This window comes from Neomonachus schauinslandi, chromosome 1, assembly GCF_002201575.2.
Source record: "Neomonachus schauinslandi chromosome 1, ASM220157v2, whole genome shotgun sequence".
Classification (NCBI taxonomy): domain Eukaryota; kingdom Metazoa; phylum Chordata; class Mammalia; order Carnivora; family Phocidae; genus Neomonachus; species Neomonachus schauinslandi.
The window spans coordinates 68,483,133-68,507,090 of record NC_058403.1 but is presented as its reverse complement, the minus strand read 5'-3'; the positions used below and the strand labels follow the sequence as shown (position 1 = coordinate 68,507,090).

The window sequence follows — 23,958 nt, the reverse complement described above, 5'->3', positions numbered from 1 at the left end:
GTATCACGTCATCTGCAAAAAGTGAGAGTTTGACTTCTTTGCCGATTCAAATGCCTTTTATTTCTTTTTGTTGTCTGATTGATGAGGCTAGGACTTCTAGTACTGTGTTGAATAGCGGTGGTGTTGGTGGACATCCCTGCTGTGTTCCTGACCTTAGGAGAAATGCTCTCAGTTTTTCCTCATTGAGAATGATATTTGCTGTGGGTTTTTCATAGATGGCTTTTATGATATTGAGGTATGTACTCTCTATCCCTATGCTGTGAAGAGTTTTGATTAAGAAAGGATGCTGTACTTTGTCAAATGCTTTTCCTGCATCTATTGAGAGGTTCATATGGTTCTTTTTCTTTCTTTTATTAATGTATTGTATCACATTGATTGATTTGCAGATGTTGAACCAACCTTGCAGCCCAGGGATAAATCCCAGTTGGTTATGGTGAATAATCCTTTTAATGTACTGTTGGATCCTATTGGCTAGTATTTTGGTGAGAATTTTTGCATCCATGTTCATCAGGGATATTGGTCTGTACTTCTCCCTGTTGGTGGGGTCTTTATCTGGTTTTGGAATCAAGGTAACGCTGGCCCCATAGAAAGAGTTTGGAAGTTTTCAGCTCATATCTTATTATCACTGAATAATATTTTATTGTGTAATGTAACTCAGGTTTTTTTTTTTTTTTGTATTCATTCATCTAATTAAAGGACATTTTGGTTGCTTCCAGTTTTTGGCAATTATGAATAAAACTTGTGTAAACATTTGTGTGCAGGTTTTGTGAAGATTTAACTTTTTAACCCATTTGAATAAATACCTTTCTAAGAAACTGCCAAACTGCCTTCCAAAGCAGCTGTGCCATGTTGTATTCCCACCAGCAACTAATGAGAGTTCCTGTTGCTCCGCGTCCTCGCCAGTGTTGGCTGTTGTCAGTTTCTTGGATGCTAGCCACTCTGATATGTATCTCTAAGAGTAGCATTTCCTTGTTTTAATTTGCAATTCAATAATCACGTATGATAGTATGCATCTTTTCATATGTTTGTTTGATATCTGCAGATCATCTTTGGTGAGGTGTCTGTTCAGGTCTGTTGACCATTTTTTAACCTGGTTGTTTTCTTATTGTTGAGTTTTAAGAATTCATTGTATATTTTGGACACAAGCTCTTTATCACATAGAGGTCTTGCAAATACTGCCTCCCAGCCTGTGGCTTGTCCTTTTATTCTTTTAACAGTGTCTTTTGCAGAGCCGAAGTTTTTAATTGTAATGAAATCTAACATCAATATTGTTCTTTCATGGATCATGCTTTTGGTGTTGTACCCGAAAAACTCATTATTAAGCCAAAGGTCATGTAGATTTTCTCCTATGTTATCTTCTAGACATTTTATAGTTTTGTGTTTTACATTGAAGTCTATGATCCATCTCCAGTCCATTTTTGTGAAGGATGTAAGGTCAGTGTCCAGATTTATTTTTGCCTGTGGTTGTCCTGTTGTTGCATCATTTGTTGAAAAGAGTGCATTCATTGCCTTTGCTCCTTTGTCCAAATCCATTGACTATACTTGTGTGTGTCTATTTCTGGGGTCCCCGTTCTGTTCTAGAGCTCTGTTTGTCTTGGTTACCGTCGCTTTCTAATGAGTGCTGAGGTGGTGTAGTGGCAGGCCTGCCACTCTGTCCTTTGTCATTAGTGTTACTTTTAAAATCAGGGAAAGAATGTTTTAAAAATACACTTAAGCCTCACTTTATTTCTATCCCTTTATTTAGATATAAAAGACTAAAAAAATCTAAACAGGCCTGGAATGTATAAAGTAAAAATGTGGAAAGGAAGAAAACAAAGTTTCCTCCTTCACTTCATTTTCACACTTCTACCCTCCGCAGGGAGCTTGGTGCAGGCATTAGCTAGCTACTGCTCTGGAGCAAATCACCCCAAAATGTAGTGGCACAAAACAACAGTAAACGGGTACTATTTCTTGCCTTTTCTGTGGGCCAGGGATTTCGGTACGGCGTGGCTGGCGGTTGTAGTGCTGGGTTTGTCGTGAGGTTCAGTCACATGTCAGCAGGCGCTACAGCCATCTGAAGGCTGGACAGGGGCTGGAGAAGCTGGCTGGCGAGTCAGGCGGTGGTGGTTGGTGGGAAGCCTCCATCCCTCTCCATGCAGTTTTTTCCCGAGAGCTGCTTACGTGTCCCCAAGTCATGCAGTGGCTGGCCTCCCTGAGAGCAAACAATCAGAGAGCACGTGCTCTATCCTTCACATGATCTAGCTTCAGAAGTCACGTAGCCACGCTTCTGTCACAATCTCTTTGCTAGGAGTGAGTCACTTAGTCCGGCACTCATTTAAAGAATTTGAAGACACATTTTTAAGCCGCAACAGTTAATTTTAAAATCAGAAAAAAAATTTTAATACTTAAATGAAATTATATTTCCCCTTTATTTCAGAGACAAAATGTTTAATATTATAAGAATTAAAAAAAATACGGAAATATAAAATAAAAAGTGAAAGTGCCCTCCCTTACTCTATTCTCCTGCTCCTATTCCCCAGAGGGAGAATGGTAAATACCTTTCCAGTATATTTTCTACACACATACAAGTACATGTGCACATACATAAACACATACAACATAGTTTTTTGTAAAAATGTAATTAGATTCTATGGTTTTGCTCTTCTTCCTCTCCCACTCAATGATATATCATGGGCATCCTGTGATGTCAGTACATTTAGGATTCCCTCATTCTTTTTGATACCTACATAATATTCCATATTACAAATCTAAAATACTTTATATTTAAACATTAATTTATTGATGGCTATTTAGGTTTTTTCCCAGTTTGTTGTTATTAGAAGTATTGCAGACATGACTATCCTTGTGCAAAATTTAAAGCTTATTCCTATAGGATCAAGGCTTATAAATAGACTTAATAGGACAAAGGTCAAGCACATTTTAAATTTGTTAGGTTCTGCCAAACTGCCTTCTGATAAAGTTGTTCCATTCTGAACTCCCACTGACAGTATATAAGAGTTATTGATTCCCTGTACCCTGTCCAATATTGGATATGTTCAGTCTTCTAAATTTTTGCAAAGTGATGGGCAAAAATTTTGCTCCTTTTTAAAAAAAACTGTTTTTCTTAAATCATTAATGAGAATTATTTTATTATTTTTTTGCCACTTATGTTTATTTTTCTTCAATTTATTTATAATCTTTCCCTATTTTTCCTTTGTGCTATCTTCCTTTTTAATGATCTATAGCACTTCTACCTTAACAATTAATTCAGAATAAAACAAATATTTATTTAGCTTTTATTAGTGTTTGTTGTATATGTTGAGAAATTTTTTCTAATACATCATTTGTTCTCTTAAAGTTAATTTTTATATATAATTGAAGCAGTACATATACATAAAGATACTCACTTTTGAGCCAAATTGCATACTCTGATGACTTTTTTTTTGTATATCTTTCAGCTTTTCCTGAAATTAAGCTTACTCTGCGTATTAGTTTCCTAGGGCTGCTTTGACACATCACCACAACCTGGGTGGCTTAAAACAGCAGAAACCTAGCAGCTCACAGTTCTGGAGGCCAGTACTGGGAGAGCAAGGTGTTGGCAGGGCCACGCTTCTCTCCCTCAGGAGAATCCTTCCTTGTCTCCTCCAGCTTCTGAGGGCTCCAGGCGTTCCCTGGCTTGTGGCCACATTGCTCCCATCCCTGCCTCTGTGGTAACATGGCCTTCTCCCCCTCTTGCCTCCCCTTGAGTACCTCATGCGGACAGCTTGTCGTTGGAAATAGGTCCAATTTGGATAATCTGGGATGATCCCATCTTGAGATCCTTTACTTAATTACATCTGCAAAGACCTTTTTTTCCATACTCACAGTTTTCTAGGATTAGTTTGTGGACATGTCTTTTTGGGGCCCACCATTCAATCCACTGCACTGTGGGTTTTTTTTTTTTTTTATTTACTTTATTTTCTAGTTTATAAAAATCACCATTAAAAAAAAATCCATCCAGCTTTTAAATACGTACAGGCATTTTTTTTTTTAATTTATTTATCTGAGAGAGAGAATGGGAGACAGAGAGCATGAGAGGGGAAGGGTCAGAGGGAGAAGCAGACTCTCTGCCGAGCAGGGCGCCCGATGCGGGACTCGATCCCGGGACTCCAGGATCATGACCTGAGCCGAAGGCAGTTGCTTAACCAACTGAGCCACCCAGGCGCCCCGTACAGGCATTTTTTTCCCAGTTCTCCCTGTGTCACATTTTCTCTTGGAGACCCTATCCTCACCTCTCTTCTGGATGGACGATCTCAGGCCAGGCCCACAGCTGTTGTGCTGGTACTTGTCCTCACTGCCCCCAGATGTTGTCCCCACTGTCTGGGTCCCAGATTATCCTTAGGCAAAATGTCCCTTTTCCACTGCCACGTGTGATGAGTAGGAGATAGAAAAATCTAGGCTGAAAATCGTTTCCCTTAGAATTTCGAAGTCACTGCTCTACCTTCTGGCATTCAGCGGAATCCAGGAGTCTGGTGCTATTTGGATTTCTGCTCTGGCTAAGTGACCTCTTTCTCTTCTTCAAGTGCTTTAGGATCTTCCCTTTTCCCTTGAGGTTCTAACATTTCATAATGAAAATTGCTATTCATTGACCTGGGGTACTTTCAATCTGGAATTTTCCATTATTTCTTTGACAATTTCTTCCCCTTTGTTTTCTCTTTTTTAAATTTTTTATTTAAGATTTTATTTATTTATTTGAGAGACAGAGACAGAGACAGCGAGAGAGAGCATGAGCAGGGAGGAGAGGAGAAGCAGACTCCCCACTGAGCAGGGAGCCCCATGTGGGACTCGATCCCAGGACCCTGGGATCATGACCTGAGCCAAAGGCAGATGCTTCACGGACTGAGCCACCCACACGCCCCTCTCTCTTTTTTTTAAATTTCTATTTTTTTCCTTGAATTCTGATTACTTGGATGTTAGAACTCCTGGCTTGAACCTCTTGTTATTATTATTTTAATCTTCTCTCTTCTCTAGCTTCTTCCTTTTTTCCATCCCTACTTTAGGGGAGAGTTCCTCAACTTCATTTCTGATGTACTGAATTTTTCATTTTGACTAGTCTTAATTTCCCAGGAGCTCTCCCTTGTTCTCCAATCGTCAGTTCCAAAATCATATCCTGTTCTTGTTTCATGAGTGTAATATCTCCTTTTGATTCTTTCAGGCTATAACTTATAGGACTTTTATTTTCTTGCAAAATTTTCTTCTGCTGCCTACGTTGTCTTTTTTCTGCGCTTGTTTCTGTCATTTTGTTTTGTTCTCTGCGTTAATTGCTGCGAGCTTTCTTCAATGTCTGATAGTCCCTGGCTGTCCGTGCATGTTTAATGAGAGGGTACCGGCCAGCCGGCTGGCCCATGGAAGTTCTGTGTGCAGAGGAGGGAATGGCTGTGGCGGGAGGCGTCACTGTGGGATGGTCACGTGGCGCACTGGGCTGTTTCACCTGAGACTCCCCGCTGCCAGTTTCTGTAGGCCTTTCCTCTGGTGCAGGTAATGTCCTCCAGAGAACTCTCTGGTCTCCTGCCACGGGCGTGCCTGGCTGCCACAGTGCTGGGAACAGGGCGGAGGTAGGGGGGAGAAGAGGCTGGGGGTCTCACGGTCAGGGTGCAGACTTTCATTTAGTCTGATGTCTTTCACCTGGCACACCCTTCCCTCCACTCAAACCCCTGGGTCATACCTCATCCTTCCATCCCAAGCCACTATGTCGTGTCTCTCATTTCGTCTCCAGACTGCTCGTGGATCTTACTCCTTGCCTCCGTTTCCCGACCTCTCGTCTCCCCGCTCCCATCCGGTCTCTTCCAGAACAGCATCATTGCACAAGGTTCCCTGGAGACACAGCTATATTACTGTGAAAAGCTAAATAGCATGGCAACTTAATTTAAACAAGGCCCTCTCAAACATTTGTTTGGCTTAAAGCTCCTAAAATGCCATTTTGTTGGATTATATTTTCATTTATGTAAGATGTGTGTCATGCCAAAATGATTTTATTGCCATAGAAGTCAGGCAAATATAGATAAAATACATTTTAGAAAATAAAGTGACATGTGGCACATTTTAATTCTATGTTCTGCATTTAAAAATGAAATTATGCATCTCCAAACTTCACTTTTTGGTTATCTAGGAAGACTCTGACTTAGTGTGGGTCTGTAGTCTCCAGCCTGGCTCCCTGCACGCTCTGCTCTGCCCTCCGCGGGACATGCCTCTTGCTCAGTGCACAGCAGGGGCAGGCCCGGGCTCTTCTCGGCCAAGTCTAGCAGGGGGGGGATCTGGTTCTGCCTTGTGCTGGCTGTAAGAAAACCAGCTCACTGTTTGGGAGCTATAAAAAGATCAAGGGTCAAGCGTGCCTGCCTCGGCCATCTGCTGAAATTGCTGTACCTGAGGTCCCCCTGACCTTTCAAAGCCAGAACCTTTGCTCATTTCTTATTCTTTTTTTTTTTTTAAAGATTTTATTTGTTTTTTGACAGAGGGAGACACAGTGAGAGAGGGAACACAAGCAGGGGGAGTGGGAGAGGGAGAAGCAGGCTTCCTGCGGAGCAGTGAGCCCGATGTGGGGCTCGATCCCAGGACCCTGGGATCACGACCTGAGCCGGAGGCAGACACTTAACGACTGAGCCACCCAGGCGCCCTGCTCATTTCTTATTCTTGACCCCCTTTGTGCCACTGACCACTGTGTCGGTCCATTCAGGCTGCTACAACAAAATACCTGAGCCTGGGGGGCTTCTAAACAACAGACATTGATTTCTCACAGTTCTGGAGGCTGGAAGTCCGAGATCAAGGTACGGGCAGATTTAGTGTCTGGCAAGGGCCCGCTTCTTGGTTTGTAGTAGGCTGTCTTCTCACTCTGTCCTCACGTGGTGGAAGGGCAAGGAAGCTTTCTGGGGCCTCCTTTAGGGGGACACTAATCCCATTCAAGAAGGCTCCACCCTCATGTCCTCATTACCTCCAAAAGGTCCTCCTCCAAATACCATCACACTAGGGATTAGGATTCAACATACGAATTTGGGGGGACACGAAACTTCAGTCTACGGCAACCACCTGTGCTGATTTGCATCAGTCTCTTCCCATTTCCTGTCCGACACAACGCTGCCTTGGCTCTCTTCTTAGCCTTCCTGTCCCTGGATGCAGGCAGGGGACCACGGGTCAGCCGACAATGCCACTTTAGCCTGTGCACCCTTCTCCAGACAGATCCTTCCGCGCCGCTCCTGCTGCTCATGTCCCTCTCATCTGCTTCTCCAGCTTTCTGGGACTTAGCTCCCATGTCACCAACTGCCATTCGATCTCTCCCTGGATGTGTGAGCATCATCTTGAATTAAAGACAAGCAAAGCTGAAGTCTTCGTGTCTTCCTCCTCCCTTTATTTACCTTCTTCTCCTTAACCCCACCCCCCAAGCTTAAAAAAAAAAAAAGCTCAATAAGCAAATAACTAGTTTATCTCCCAAATGTCTACCCCATTTCTCCAAGTCTGGAAAGTTTGGAGTGAACTTTTATTTCTCTGTGTAGCTTAAACTCTCCTATCCTTTTCAAACCCCCAGCTCTCGCCTTAGAAGCCATTTCTTTTTGGGACACTTAGATGATTTCCAAATCTGAATTTATCCTTCCAGGAGCTTCCCTTTGGTTGACTCTACCCATCTCCTATGGGCAACCCACCCACTGAAGCCAGATTACTTTTCCTAAAACAGTGCTTTGCTTATGTTACTCTCTAGCAGCCTTCTTCTTTTTTTTTTTTTTAATTTTTATTATATTTATTTATTTGACAGAGAGAGAGAGCACAAGCAGGGGGAGCGGCAGGCAGAGGGAGAGGGAGAAGCAGGCTTCCCATGGAGCAGGGAGCCCAATACGGGACTCGATCCCAGGACCCCGGGAAAATGACCTGAGCCAAGATGCTTAACTGACTAAGCCACCCAGGTGCCCCTCTCCGAGCAGCTTTCTATTGTTATAGGACAGAGTCCAAACCCAGTAGGTTTGCATTCATTAGCCTAGCCCCAAATTATTTGTTTGGTTGTATCTCCAACTCTGCACCTTCCTGAACCCTCTTCTTCCCAGAAACGTATCCACTCACTGGGTCATAAATACATATGAATGCAGCCCTGCTCCTACTTCTGGCATTCTCTCTACCACACTCTGTTTGACCTAAGTGCTCTCTCTTGGATGAAATAGTAGGAATTGTACATGAAGCTTTGTCTGAAATCTGGGAGCTTCTGGTGGTCTCGAGCAAGGATATATATTCTGAACCTCAGTTTTCTCCTCAGTGAAAGTGAGGATAAACATGTTTACAACACCAGGTTGCATTCCTGTTTGGGTGATGTGGCCGCCAGGCCCGTGGAGCTTGGTTGGGGCGGGCAGCCACAGCGGGGTGCTCAGACCCCCAGGGATGTTAACGAGGGCATTAGAGACTCTGGTTCCTTATTAAAAATTTTAAAAATGCACTGATGAAATATTTCTAATATATATGAAATAAGATAACAGATTCTCATCTATCCATCCCCCAAATTTAATGGATGATATTTTACCGGTTTTGCTTCAGAACTCTCTTAAAAATAAACATGTATAAGGCATTATAGATACAGTTTAAGCTCTACTTTCTTCTCCACTCTCTTTTCTCCCCCAGGGGACCACGATCCTGAGGCTGTTTGTCCTTCCCATGTGTTTTGATTTTTCTAACATATGTAGATACCATACGATCTCTACTATTGTTTAGTGTTTGAAAGTTTGTTCTTTTAAGATTTATTTATTTATTTTGGGGGGTGTTGGGTAGTGGGGCAGAGGGAGAGGAAGAGAGAGTCTCAAGCAGACTCCATACTGAGCATGGAGCCCGACTTGGGGCTCAATCTCATGACCCTGAGACCATGACCTGAGCCAAAATCCAGAGTCAGACGCTTAACCGACTGAGCCACTCAGTGTCTGAAAGTTTTACATACATTTTGTCATATTGCATGGACCCTTTCACTTGGTAAATATTAAATAGTGGATGAATGAATTATTTTGCAATTTGCTTTTTTCACCCACTGTATCTTTGAGATTTGTTCACACCGTTTCTTTCATTTCAACTGCTTACAGTGTCATAGGAGATCCAGACAAGTAAACAGTTACTAAGTAGTGACAAGTCCTGTGACAAGGGTTTCCAGGGGGACTCCCAATCCAGCCTGAGAAAGGAAAGGTCTTCCAGAGCAGATGACCTCCGAGCTCTGAGTGTTAAGGGAGTACAGGATTTAGCCAGAGGAAGAAGAGAAGGAAGCACATCTTGCAGTTTATGCAAAGACTCAAGAGGCTGCTGTGCTTGGGAAAACGAGAGAGAGAGCCTGGAGTGTGAGGAGGGGCAGGTGGACCAGGTGGAGACAGCTCCTGAAAGCCTGGGCTGCCACAAGATAGGGCCTAGGGCTTTATCTTGGGGCAGTGAGAAATGTGACATCAATTTTATATTTTAGAAAAATTGCTCTGGCCACAGTATGGACAAAATCAATGGCTTGAGATAGGGATGGAGCATGGAGGCAGGAAACTTCTTTGAGAGGCTGTTTGGGTGACTCAGGAAAGCAGTGATGCTGCAGGGCCTCTGGGGATGGGACAGAAGGGGCAGATTAAAGACAGAGGAAAGGGCGCCATGCGATGTGCACATGGGGCAGAGGGAAGGGACATGGCTGACATGAGGCTGGCTGGCTGGTGGCAGCGGGCCCTGGGGTCTGGGAGGAATCTGGCAGCAGGAACGGATGTGGGGGCGAGGGAGAGGTCGACGTCAGAGTTCAAGCAAGGTGCCCGTGGGGCCGATGAGGAGGAGGCCACGGATGAGGAGGAGGCCGCGGAGCGTGGTGGCCCAGGGCTCCGGGAAGCGGGGAAGCCGTAGGGCCTGGAGGGAGCTGGAGGGAGTCTGGGAGAGCAGGCCAATTCCGTAGGCATCGGCACCACACTTACTAAGGTGGAATTTAATTCACGAGAGGAAGCATTTTTTACTGGTCTGTATTTAAACAACAACAACAAAAAACCACCTCTTCTCTGACAGAATTCCTAACAGACAAAGCAGGTACCCTAAAATTAATATTCTTTACCCAAGAATACGCCCCAGAATCTTTTCTGCTGTTTCCTGTTCCATTCAGGATATAATGAACACATGACTGTTTTGGCTGCTTCTCTGGAACTCATAGTCAGCCCGCCCTTGTGGGGACTGAGGACAAGGCTTAGGGCCTCCCTGGGATGCACAGAGCCTGGCATATAGCAGGTGGTCAGTAAGTATCTGTGCAGGGATGAGCACACCGGGTGAAAGATGGTGAAGCCAGACTGTGACCTCCTCTGCCCCAGCAGGTGAAGAAGGCGCATCTGCAGATGCCCCCGCTGTGGAACATCTTCCCTAGGGCCCCGTTCTCCTCCTGAGAGGAAGACAGTGGCCCAGCTACCACCGCGACCCTATAGAATCATCTTCCCGAGCCTTCCTCGTGGGCTCCCAACCCCCTGTGTTGGGAGGGGCCTCTCTGCAGAGCTTTGCCGGGAAGGGTTTTCCAGGCCCGTGAGCAAGGCTTGCCTGAAGGCCTTGCAGTGCCCAGGGTGGCCTCTGTGTGGAGTCATGATTCTGGCTGTTTGTTTTCTGGCCTCTGAGGGTTCGGGAGGCTTGTCCCAGGGCAGCTTGCTCAGTTTCCTCTCTGCCCACAGAGGTGCTGGGAGGAAGCATGACTCCTTTGTGTGGAATGGTCTGTGGTGTCCTGGCATTGGCATTTTACTTAGGGGGTGAAAGCCTTCACACCCGGCCCCTCGCGTGACCCTCACAGATGACCCTGTCAGGGAGGCTGGGCAGGGCTCTTTTCTCCATCTCACAGATGCAGGAACTGCGGCCCAGAGAGGAAGTAATTTCCAAGAACCCAGGCCTCGGTACCTGGCTCTCCCTGGTCCAGCAGAGAGGAGCAGAGTCTTCTCGGAATAGCTGATGAGACTCCAGCCTCTGATCCCAGCCTCTGTCCCAGGGCTTCTCAACCCGGCCAGGACATAAGAAGCACCTAGGGTGCCCCGCCCTGGACCAAGCCAGTCAGCACCCCTGGGTGGGGCCGATTGGTCTGTATTTTCTAGCTCTCCAGGTGATTCTGCTGTGCACCCAGGGTTGAGGACCCCTGTCCTCATAGCATCTGTTTTGCTGTCTAACACAGACTCAGTGGAGTAAGAGCCGAGCAGTGGTGAGGCCACGTGCCGCCCTGCTCAGGCTGGCAGAACCCTGGAGAAAAGACCAGAGAACTCACTGCCCTGAGAGCAGGCTCAGGGCAGAGACTGGACCTCTTCAGTTGGCCCCTAAAGGCAAGGACTGGCTCTTCCTCGGCCTTTCTCACTTGACTAACACTCAACACAAAACCTGCTTATTTGTGTGTGTGGATGTATGCAGAGAATGTGTAATGAGCACCAACGTTGTGTCAGGCACTTTACATATATTATCCTATTTGATCCTTGAATCAACCTAGTGATATGGGTGAGATGGTCATTCCCATTTTACAGACAAGAACATTGAAGCCCCCAGCGTTCTGCAACTTTCCTGAGATGGCATAGGAAGTGGCTTCGCCAAAATGTGAACCCAGAGCTCCTGACTTCAGAGCACGATTCCGCGGTGCTTCCGGGCACTTCCTGGTCTGGCATGCCCTCGGAGGAGGGTGGTGGAGGCGTCCTCCTCCACCGAGTCCGTTACTGCTCCCCTCTGCCTTTAGATCCAGGGGGTCCGAGAACTTGCCAGTCTCGGCTGGGTCCTCCTATGCCCGGTCAGAGCTTGAAGGGGAAGGCAGGAGATGAGCCAGAGGACCGTGAGGCAAGGTCAGGAGCCAGAACCAGGTATACTGAAGTGGTTCCTGAATGCCACAGGCACTGCGGCCATAGACAAGTCAGGGCAGGGTATGGTGTCTATCAGGACAGGACCTGGTGCTCCCTCCTGGGTCCGCAACCCTCCCCCCACTTCCTGGAGAGTGCTGGGCTGAGGCCAGTCTGGGAGCCAGGCTACTTAGCCCTCAGCCCTCTACCTTGTTGGCCTTGGGCCATCTGACCCTAGTAGGCCTGAGAGGTTTTGCACTTTCTCAGGTGACTCCTTGGAAAGTCGTGCTAATTCAGAAAGGACCAGGACCACAGGACCCCTAGTGGGGCCAGCAGACCACCTGCTGGAATTTGTGGCCATGGTAAAAGGGATGGGAAGCAGCCTTCTTGCAGACTTCTAATCTTCTTTTCCCTCTCTCCCCGGTCCCTTTCTGACTCCTTTCCCCCCTCCCTCATTTCCTCATTTCCTCCTTTGATCTTCTCTCTTTCACTCTACATCTATTCATGACTGGATCCTTTGAATGAGCTACTCTATTGGGGTTTCTGGCCCAGCCTGGGGTCCTCATTACTGCCCTAATCCCCCTTTGCAGAACACAGATCTTGCCATGATGAATAAAAGTTAGTTACTATCCAGTTAAAGACTTGATCCATTGTAGATGTAATGAGCAGGCTTTTGGAGGCTTTTTGCAGAATCGGGCAGCATTGATGATTTAGGCTTGAAAAGTTTATGTATGCACTAGATCAGAGCCCAACACATATGCCAATTAGTGTGGCCAACCTTCCAATCAGTTGCGACAAGACATGTTCTTGGGACCAAAACGCAGACCTAGATCCAGAAGCCCTTGCTGGCGCTCAGGGAGAGGTGAGGCTTAGGGGGCCGTATGATCTACTGCCTAGACCGTTACCCAAACCCTCCCTTGCCCTGTTTGTCATGATGTTATCTTAGGGACTCTGCTGGCAGAATCAGCGTGGGAGTGCAGAGAGATGGTTTCCCTGGGGGCTCCAGAGGAGTCTGAGGTGCCCAGGGCTGCCCCTGCACCACCCCCACCCCCACCCCCGCCCTGCCAAATGGCCTATTGCAACAACAGAGGTGCCTCTGGAGACAGGGATACATCTCAGTCCCCTTTTGTCCCCAACTCCAGAACAGGGCTCTATATCAGCAGGTGCTCAATATGTTTGTTGAGTGACTAAATGAAGAATGAATCCGAAAGATTGAGTGTACAAGGGAAAGGCTCTGGAATGTGACTGGAGGTGTGGAAAGCCTTGGCCCCTTCGTCTCTTATCTGCAGTCACCTAGGAGACGGCTACTCCCCAGGCCTCCATGCCGAAGGCGCCGACCTTCCTGTTTTGGCCACAGTTCGCAGGTATTCTGTCTGCATCTGGCGGGAGGAACGACAATGCTTGTGAGGAGGGCCCGGCCCAGGGTGGGGTCCGGTTGCAAGTTCAGTCAGACGTCTTGGAAAGGAGGAAGGAAGGAAGGGTTGCAGCTGAGGAGAAACTGGCTTTGAAAGTTTTCCTCCTGGATTTTTTGTTTACAAGGAGTGGAGATGCTTGGGGAAGCATTAAAGACTTGACCAAAGAGCAGAGATGAATCCCTGGTGCAAGTCAGCATGCAGGTCTCACCTGCAGCAGGAAGCAGGGATAGTTTTGTCTGGGAATGCCTGCATGCTGGAAGGACGCCATGGGCTCTGGTAGTAACAGCTCCGTAGCCCTTAGAAAAGACAAAAAAAAAAAATTTTTTTTTTTTTTTAGAAAGTGCATGTGCTTCATATTATGCATCTCCATGGAGCATGTGGGTCCAGATGGCTGGGACAGGAGTCTCCTGACCCATTCTTTCCAACTGTGCAGGTTTGAGAGAAAGACTGGGGATCTGGCAAATGTTGGTCAGAAATTCCTACAGGTCAGCTGGAATCTGGTTGGGGATTTGCTGATGTGAAACATGCATGGACAGTCAAACGCACAACAAATGAGTCAAAGAGCAAAGCCAACTTGACCTTGCACAAGATCTTCCTTTGCTCCTGAACCGCACACCAAGCAAGGCAAATTAGGGGGTATGGGAATATGGATTCCTATTTGTTAAAAAATAGACAATTGTTTTTCATTAGGCTTTCCAGTTACAACACATAGGATTGCAGTGATCTCATTTTTGACCATTGGCCAATGCATTCAACTGTCTGATGGAATAATCTATTAACTGGGCACCTGCCAGTTGTCTGCAATAGGAACTAGTTTAGGCATATGTTTTAGAAAGTGATAACATTGTTACAGGCTCTGCCTAGACATGGGGATGGAAACCCAAGCAGGCAAGCACCAGTGCTGAAATCAGTTTTGGATGATGGGCTGTGTTTTCAGAAGCCTCACTGTCCCATGACTGACCTCCCTTTCCCCCTGCATGAATTCAATGGTATTTAAGGGCAAACCGACATGCGCTTAGATTCCCTGAACTTGGGTATGTTGAATCTTGCCGTGATGAATAAAAGTTAGTGGCTATCCAGTTAAAGACTTGATCCATTGTAGATATAATGAGCAGGCTTTTGGAGGCTTTTTGCAGAATCGGGCAACATTGATGATTTAGGCTTGAAAGTTTATGTATGCACTAGATCAGGGGGCGATGTGCCTGATTCTGTGGGTGAGGAATAGCGAGGTCGAGTGGCCTTTGCTGGGTCACACAGAGCCTCAGTTGGAAGCCACTTCTCCCAGTGTCCCATCCAGTGCTGTTTGCCCCGTACCCTGTTGTGGCCCTGAGTCTCACGTGCAACCTGTGTTTACAGTGAGCCATGGCTCACACCTGTGCGCTGACGCGGCCTTGGGGAGGCTCCTTATGACGCTAGTTGGTGAGGGAAGCAGCTCTGTCGTTCGACAGCCCGCCTGCAAGCCAAGCTTGCCATTTTTAGGGAATCATGTCTCAATCCTGAGTGTGAAAAGGCTTAGATAATTTCTTCCAAACACCACCTGCTTCATCTCCCCCTCCCCACCCCCCGCATCTGGGAGCAGCGGCTGATTTGATGATGGTGGTCATTGGTCATTGCGGAACACCAGGAGGCCATGAAGAGAAGGACCGACCATAGCGAGTCCCTGCATCTCTAGACTCTTTGATGGAAATAACGTTTTTTTTTTTTAAAGATTTTATTTATTTATTTATTTGTCAGAGAGAGAGAGCGAGAGAGGGAACACAAGCAGGGGGAGAAGAAGAAAGGGGGAGAGGGAGAAGCAGGCTCCCCACAGAGCAGGGAGCCCGATGCGGGGCTCGATCCCAGGACTCTGGGATCATGACCTGAGCTGAAGGCAGATGCTTAACGACTGAGCCACCCAGGCGCCCCGGAAATAACTTCTTTTGTAGAGAGATCGCTGCCAGGCAGAGTAAGACAGGTGCTTATCTGTATAATAGTAATAACAATAACCAACATTTATTGAGCACTCAGTATACATCAGGCTTTGGTTTGTGTATTGGACGTGTGTTAGTGCATTTACTTCTTACAACGAGAGGTAGGTACTATGGTTATTCCCATTTTACAAATGGAGAGGCTGAGGCTGTACATAGTAAGCACCTGCCTACAGTTGCCTTGTTGGTAGAGGTGGGACTCAAACCCAGATAGTCCAGCTCCAGAGCCCAAACTCTCGATCCCTACACTTGATGCCTCCTAAGACTCTTGGGATTCCAGACTTAGGCCTTCAGCCAGAGATGGGGGACTTCTGGTTCTTGACTTGATTTCATCAGGTCTTCACATCCTTTTTTGAGGTGATATAATTTATGCCTGGAACTGTGAATATGCAAAGGAGATTCTCAAAGTTTTTGCGGAAGGTGTACCCACATCTCACAACATGGATCTCTAACTTCATAAAGATAAACAATTATGTTTTTCTCTGTAAAATGAAGTGCAGCACTTTGCAGAGAAAGAACATGGAAGGGGAGATCTCTAAACAGGAGGGAGAACATTAATGCTTCCAATATTTACATTAGAATTACCTCCTTAAAAGTTATTTTATTCTAAAACATATTGCGTATAGAAGAGTGTATAACACATACATGCCGGTTAAAGAACAGCAGAATGTCACTAGTGCCCAGGTTAGGAAATAGAAGGTTGCTAGTCCCACGAGAGCTCCCTGCTGCTCCTCCCCAGGTGCATCTCCCTTCGTCCTCACCAGAAGTAATCAGTCTGACTTTTGGTTCTTCAGGTCCCTGTCTTTCCCAGGGTTGTGATATGTGTCAGGTACTAAATATCTGGAGGGATGCTTTGGGGGACAGAACCGCTCTCCGTTTCTATGTCTGAGCTCCTCATTTTCATCCTTAGCCCTTGGCAATAGGTCAAACAGAACAGTTCATGGTGTGACACAGTAGGCTGAAGAGGGGAGAGCAGCAACTTCATGATCAAGTTCATGGTCACGATGAACCAAACACATGACTCAGAGAGGCTCATCCCAGTGTTCTGACCTCAGGTTAAAAATTAGGTGCGGTGACTCCAGGGAGCTCGGTGACAAGGGCCCTCAACACGTAGTCACATTGCTTCTGTCTAGGTGGTCACCCTGTACTCATGAGCACAGCTGTCAGCCCGGGATCTCCATTCACCCTCCTTTATCTTTCTTCTCTGTTGGATCTCCTGTTTCTGAATCCTATGTCATTCTGATCAGCTGTCTCATTTTGATGGAGGTCATCTTCTAGTAGCTGCTGCTTTTTTTTTTTTTTAAGAGAGAGTATGAGTGGGGGTGGGGGAGAGAGGAAGAGCGAATCTTAAGCAGGCTCCACACCCAGCGAGAGCCCAATTTCATGACCCTGAGATCATGACCTGAGCAGAAATCAAGAGTCAGATGCTTAACCAACTGAGCCACAGAGGCTCCCCATCTTCCAGTAACTTCTTGAGAAAGAGCGCACGGGAGATAAATGGTTTGAGACTTTCTGTGTCTGAAAATTCTTTTTTCTGGGCTCACACTTGATTCATAGTTTGGCTGGATATCAAATTCTAGGTTGGAAACTCTTTTCTCTTAAACTTCTGATTGCTTGTCTCCTGGCTTCTAGTATTGCTGTTGAACCATCCATTCTGATTCATAATCTTCTATATAATCTATAAACTAGTAGGAAGTTCTTTTTGTTTTCTGAAATTTCAAAATGATATGCTTATATGAGGTTCTGTTTATATTATGCTGGGCACTGGGTGGGCCGTTTCTGGTCTGGTAATGTATCTTTCAGTTTTGGGAAATCATCTTGAATTATTTCAATGGTGATATTTTTCTACACTTTTTGTTCTCTCTTTCTGGTACTTTTACTATTTGGATATTAGTTTTTTATCACCTTATTTTTATCTTTACTTTCTGAGAGATTCCATTTGCTCATTCTTCCATTCCTTCAATCAATTTTCTTATTTTGCTGAACTGTTTTTAATAATAAAGACCTTTGGGCTCCTGGGTGGCTCAGTTGGTTAAGCGACTGCCTTCGGCTCAGGTCATGATCCTGGAGTCCTGGGATCGAGTCCCACATCAGGCTCCCTGCTCAGCAGGGAGTCTGCTTCTCCCTCTGACCCTCCTCCCTCTCATGCTCTCTGTCTCTCATTCTCTCTCTCGCAAATAAATAAAAAATCTTAAAAAAAAAAATTAAAAAAAAATAATAAAGACCTTTTTCTTAGTTTTTTTAATGTAACATTTCATTTTATTGTTTTAATAACATCGTTTTTTGGGGGGGGGGTTGTTTCACGGATGCAATACTTTTTCTTAGCACTCAGAGGATTTGTTGATCTATTTTTCAAAGTTTTCTTACCTTTGCATAGTTTCTGCTTCCCCTGAGCTGCCTTTTTCCTTTCATTTGGGTCTTTATCGTCCATATCAGAGGGATTTATCAGATATCTGGTCATTCTTGGCTTTCTACTCCTGATTAAAAGTAGAGGAGAAAAGGCTGATTGGAAGTACTGAGTGCACAGCTGGGTCTGGTCAGTTTTAAGCTGGGTAAGATAGTCTGGGTGGACTAGGTGTTGGGGACCCTCTTCCAGGATCATCCTTTTAGGTGGTTTGTGAATTGTTTTACTTTCTCCAAAGAGGTGTCTTCTGATCTGCTTGAAGGATGAGTTGGGCCACCCTTATTGTGGGAGTTGAGTTGGGGGAAAGGATTGGGTAGTCAGGATTCAGTAGACATCGGCTTGATTTCCTCAGCTGGGCCTGGCACTGCCAGTCTATGTCGTTGGTTTACCCTCTTTGGAGAATAAATCGCAGACTTGTGGGGGAGCACCCAGTGCCTGGGAGCATGAATAACTTCCCAGAGAGTCCACCCCAGTCTTCCTGGTTTTAACCCACCTCTTCTCTCTCCCGCAGCCAGATACCTGGGGCTGGCCATCGGAGACCTTAGAGAATTTTGTGGGGTAAACGAAGTTGGTTTTCAGCGTCCCTTTGCTGACTTAAGATTCCATTTTCTCACAACTTGCCATTTTCCCCATACTTAGGGATTGATATCCTTTAAAAAACCTCTTTACTATATATTAGCGGGATTTGGGGAGGGATCAAAATTAGGTACATGTATTCAGTCTGCCATCTTACCCCAGGTCTAATGTTAATATTTTTAAACGACGAACCAACCATATTTAAACATTTTTTTAAATGGGAGAATTTTTTTTTTTTACCCTTTTTCTCTCTAAAAATTTGCCTTTTTCATCTGTAAAGGAAGTACATCTTTTTGGGAGAGGTCATTATCTCTCCTGCTCTGGCACTCTCTGAAGTCTTGTCTTTTGAAGTGCAATCACTGGCTGGATTATACCTCCGATTTGGGGAACCGTTTGTGAAAACCTTAATGATGCTTTCTAGACATGATGTTTCTGAGTGTTTTTGAAGTTGCTTGGGCTGATATTGTAGAAGAGATATGAAGAAGGTATTTTCTCTTGGTGGATTGCTACAATGTGATTTGTGACCTAGGGTCACAATAAATGTTTGTGAATATTTATCTCCAGTGGGTGTGACCTTCTGTGTTGATACTTCCTCATCCCAGGCAAAAACTGTGAATTAGCATTGTGGAAACCTCCCCGGGGACTGTAAGAACTCTCCTCCCCCACTTCTGAGAGTTCACCGGCTATGGGGAAACAAGTGTGAGGTATCGCTCTGAGGAAAACAGTGAGTCTGTGCTTGAAATATGTGGGAATAGTATCTAAGGATAAAAGCTTAAATTGTCTACAGAGGGTTCTATAATGGGCATCAGGGCTCACTAGGACTGAAAATAAACAGAGAAATAGTTTACCTAGAAATGAAACCTTAGCTCGAAATGGGAAAATGCATTTATTCCTGAAAAGATTTCTCCCTGTGTGTTTTAAAGTTGTGTCTTGCTGATGCCTCGTCTTTCCCTGACCCCTTCATTGCCACCTTGTCCTTCCTTTGCCCTTTGTCTCTTTATCTGTTTCTCGTTGTCCCACCCCAGCTTTATTTCCCCGTCTGTAATCAACTCCCTATAATCAATTAATCAAAAACCTTTCCTGAGCACCGCTCTGTGCAGACCCAATGCTAGAAGTTTAGTTGATGTGCGAGGATAAGGTGCAGTGTCTCCCCTAACCAAATAATCACCGTATGGTGGTTACGTGTTATAAAGGAAAACACACTGGTGGTGGAAGAGCTTGACCTTGGAGTGTCAGAGAGGTCTTCAAGGAGGAGGTGACATTTGAATAGACCTTGGAGGTTATGCGGCAGCTCCCCTGGTGCTAAACTAGGAATGGTGATCCCAAGGAAAGGGAACAGTATATGTGAAGACACAGAGATGAGAAATGCATGGAAAATTTCAGGAAGTGCAGGAAGTTAGGTGTGCTGGAGCTTAGCATGCTGGGGCCGGGGCTCGGGAGGAACTAGAAGGAAATAAGGCTCCTTCAAGTTCAAAGAAGAGCCACGTCCTGAGGTGACTGTGGTTGAATGTGAGGAGACAGAGAGAAGCTCAGGAAACTCAGGGCTGTGTGTCGCCCCTGTGACTCCCAGTCCTCCCGAGATTAGCTTGTACTGCAGGCCTTGGTGAGCAATAGAACATTAGCTCGTGGGGCGCCTGGGTGGCTCAGTCGTTAAGCATCTGCCTTTGGCTCAGGTCATGATCCCAGGGTCCTGGGATTGAGTCCCACATCGGGCTTCCTGCTCGGGAGGAAGCCTGCTTCTCCCTCTCCCACTCCCCCTGCTTGTGTTCCCTCTCTCGCTGTCTCTCTCTCTGTCAAATAAATAAATAAAATGTTTTAAAAAAAAGAACATTAGCTCGTCTCTGCTGAGATTACAGTGGTCGCTGACACCTGCCATCCCTGCTGCCTTCTCTCAGGGTCTCCCTCTTCATTCCTGCCGAGACAAACACCTGGTTGGGCAGGGTGTCCTGGGGAATCTCTTAGACAGTGGACTCCTTCAGGATTAGCCTGTGTGGTCCCCTTTGGCTCAGGCTCCCATCTCTGGTACTGAGATTGTGTCCAGGGAATCAAGGCCACAGGATCCAAGGAGATATTGGTGCAGAAATAAGTTCTCATGACCCATATTCTCAAAAGATATAAGCATGGCAGGCACCGAGGGTGTCCTGGATGGTCTAGTACAGAGGCCGGGTTTCATCTGTGGGCTAAGAGGAGCTAGCCAATTTGAAAACTGTGGCTTAGACATCAGAAATTAATTTTCTCACAGTTCTAGAGACCAGAAGTCCAAGATTAAGGTTCCAACTGATTTGGTTCCTGATGAGCAATGTCTTCCTGGCTTATAGAGGTCACCTTCTCTCTGTATCACATGGCCTTTCTTTAGTGTGTGTGTGTGTGTGTGTGTGTGTGTGTGTGTTTGTGCATGTGCAGTTTGGAGGGGGAGAGAGGAAGAGAGAGAGAGATAGGGAGTTTGGGAAAGGGTGTGTATGTACTCACTAGCTCTCTGGTGTCTCTTTTGATAAGGACGCTAATCCTGTCTGATCAGGGCCCCACCCTTATGACCTTAATAACCCTAATTACTTCCTTAGAGGCCCGGTCTCCAAATATAGCCATACTAGAGGTTAGGGCTTCAATATATGGATTTGGGGGGCTAGGTGGGTATACAAATATTCAGTCCATAACAGATAGTATATACTCAATTATAATTCTAATTTATTTTTTATTAAGAATAACATATTTAATTTTAAAATATGAAGTGTAATTATTAGTCTTTTTTTCTAGCTCCCTTTTTCTTACATAATTGGGCTCATACCATATATAGTATTTTTAAAGTTAAGATTAGGGCGCCTGGGTGGCTCAGTTGGTTAAGCGACTGCCTTCGGCTCAGGTCATGATCCTGGAGTCCCTGGATCGAGTCCCGCATCGGGCTCCCTGCTCGGCAGGGAGCCTGCTTCTGCCTCTGACTCTCCCCCATCTCATGTGCTCTCTCTCTCTCATTCTCTCTGTCTCAAATAAATAAATAAATAAAATCTTTAAAAAAAAAAATAAAGTTAAGATTAATGTAGCAACATTCAGAAGTCCCAGATGGAATGTAATATAAACATAGGCTTGATGACATGTCTTATCTTGAGGATTTTCTTGGTCTTTCTAGTTAGAAAAGCAAACAGATAAACAAACAAAATAACTAGGAATAACTTTAGAGCCCCACAGGAGTTTTAAAGAGGCAGAAATCATAAACACTGAGCAAGGTCAATGGGTTTTTCTTTTGAGTAAGGAAGTGGCAGACTCAGAGAGACTCTTTGAGGGCCCTGCCTGGGGTGGGGGTGGGTGCAAACGGTCAGGGGTAGGGGGTCGCCAGGTCAGTCGGGCGGCCGCTCCATCGTAGCAAACACAGCCTGCAGGGACAGGGGTGATGGGCTAGAGACAAAGCCCAGATGCAATTTGGGAAAACAGTTTATTTTCAGAAAACAGTTTTGTGATGTCATTCTCTTAACTTGTTTCTAAATACCACTTTATTTTTTCCCTCCCTTCCCTCTGCACCCCACCTCCCACTCTGTCTACATTCCACCACCACTACCATCAGGAACAGACACTCCTGAAATACAAGCAAATAAGATTTATTTTAATTTGATTGGTTTTTTCTCTCATTAGTCTATAATCCAAAGTAATAAGCAAAGTTCCCAAGATCCTGCCATAAATATTTGTCCTGCCCCACATCACTGCCGTGTGAATGCACACACACAGCAGCCTACCCAGGGTCGCACACACCGCTCACCTGGCCGCCTGAGATGCTCTGTTGAAAGCACCCAGCGCAGTGCCTGCCACACGAACCCAAACACTTCACGTCCTCCCATAAATGCTGGCCAGCCCCATCCCTGGTTCAGTGACTAAAGCCTTCTCCCTTGGAACTGAACTCATTTGCATGGTTTCATGCGTGTGGTATTTTTCGTCTCTCTGGCACGCATCCTCTCCCGGTGGATGGTGGGCTCCCTGATCAGGCACCAGGAGAGAAACCGGGGCGGGGCTGGGGTCTCTGCCTGTCCCAGGCCGGCACTGGCGCTCGAGGGGGCCATCACATGCCTGGGAAAATAAGGTCTGCCTCACAGGTCTCCTTCACCCTGAACACACCGGGTCTAGAGATGTGGAGGGAAAAACTTCCCGTGATACTCCAAGAATCTATGTCACTTTTCTGAAAAAATGAAAATATTGAGTTAGGAAGTTTTTTTGTTTTGATTTGGTTTGGGTTTTTTGTTTGTTTGTTTCAAAAGAAAGCCTAAAGATAAAGAAAAGTGTTCATAAAGTGTTACCTGCTCTTATTACTCTCCAACTGATTTCTTAGAGGCCACCAGATTTTTAGGTCGTGTGTCTACATCAGTTGGTGCATTAGAAATCTTGTACCTTTGCCAGACTTTCTTTACCAAATGGCCCAGATACAATAAATACTTTTTGAAACACTAAGTATATTTCTGCTTGTAAGTAGAGAAAAAAATAAAGTGAAATAATTTATTCAGAAGAGAAAAAAAGTGGTGGGTCCATCCACATTGCTATAGATTTGTTGAATATAAGATATGACGATAGCATAGTGACCGAGCAAAGGAATGGTAGCTGATGTTTATTGAGTGTTCCCTGCGGCTCAGGCACTGTGCTGGGCATCTTACCTCTCCTTTCTCCTTGCAGTATCCATGGGGTTGATGTGCTGTTATTGTCCCTGCCATAAAGATGAGAAAAGTGCAGGTCACACAGCCAGCAAACCATGGAGCCAGTGCCAGACCTCAGGCTCCATGTCCTTCTTAACCATCCAGCTCACACTGCTCCTAGCCATGCTGTTGACTGAATTATGACACAAGCAGTACCCGCATGGCGTGATACATCTGAGAAGTTGTTCAGTAGTAGAAAGGGGACGATGGTTGCAGCATTTGGCACTGGGAGACGTGAGGCCAGGGTCCTCTCAACCACTGCCTAGACTCTGGGCCAGGACCCTGCATCAGTTGCCTCATAATAGAACTTGATTTTATTTTATTTTATTTTATTTTTTAAAAATATTTTATTTATTTATTTGAGACAGAATGAGAGAGAGAGAGCACATGAGGGGGGGGGAGGGTCAGAGGGAGAAGCAGGCTCCCTGCCGAGCAGGGAGCCCGATGCGGGACTCGATCCCGGGACTCCAGGATCATGACCTGAGCCGAAGGCAGTCACTTAACCAACTGAGCCACTCAGGCGCCCAGAACTTGATTTTAGACTCATCGTTTGTTGGAAATCAGTGGACTCTGGTCCCTTCCTGCCCTAAGCCCTCATCTGTTGGAGCGCAGTTGGTGTCATGGAAGAACACCAACCCAGGGTAGCAGGTGCCACCAGCGATGAGGGGAGGGACTTTTACCTTCCGTTTCCTCACCTGCAAGACCAAGAGGCTTCTTCCACTCCTGACGCTGGTTCTCCCTGTCATAGCCATCTCACAACTCAGCAGAACTTCCTGTGACACCGCATGCCTAACTCCTTGGCCTTCTCTGTACCCGCCAGCATGTGAAACAGGCCCTGAGTGAAAATGTACAAGAGTATGCCAAAAGGTAGAGAGTAGAATTGCAATTGCGCCTTCCTTTGATGTCTGCGAGAATAACACAAATCATCAGAAATAGCAGAAGTGCTGGTGGAGGCCAAGAGAGCTTGGCAGGCAGCTTCAAATCCCCCGTGTTGGGCTCTGAAGGGCGCAGAGCTCAGTAGGGAGTCCCGAGGTCATTGTGTCCGGCTGTCAGGGCCCCAAGGACAGGGACGGCACCTGACTGCGTTTTCTGTCTAGCGTCTTAGGAAGTACCTGGCACATGGCTGGCACTCAGTTCCACTTGGCTGAGTGA

The 23,958-nt window shown here is 45.9% G+C and overlaps 1 protein-coding gene across 1 annotated transcript in view; it reads left to right on the top strand.

The window, feature by feature from the left end:
- SLC12A8 (solute carrier family 12 member 8) overlaps positions 1 to 23,958 on the top strand; it is a 116,092-nt gene that overhangs the window by 19,010 nt on the left and 73,124 nt on the right. The window lies entirely within an intron of this gene.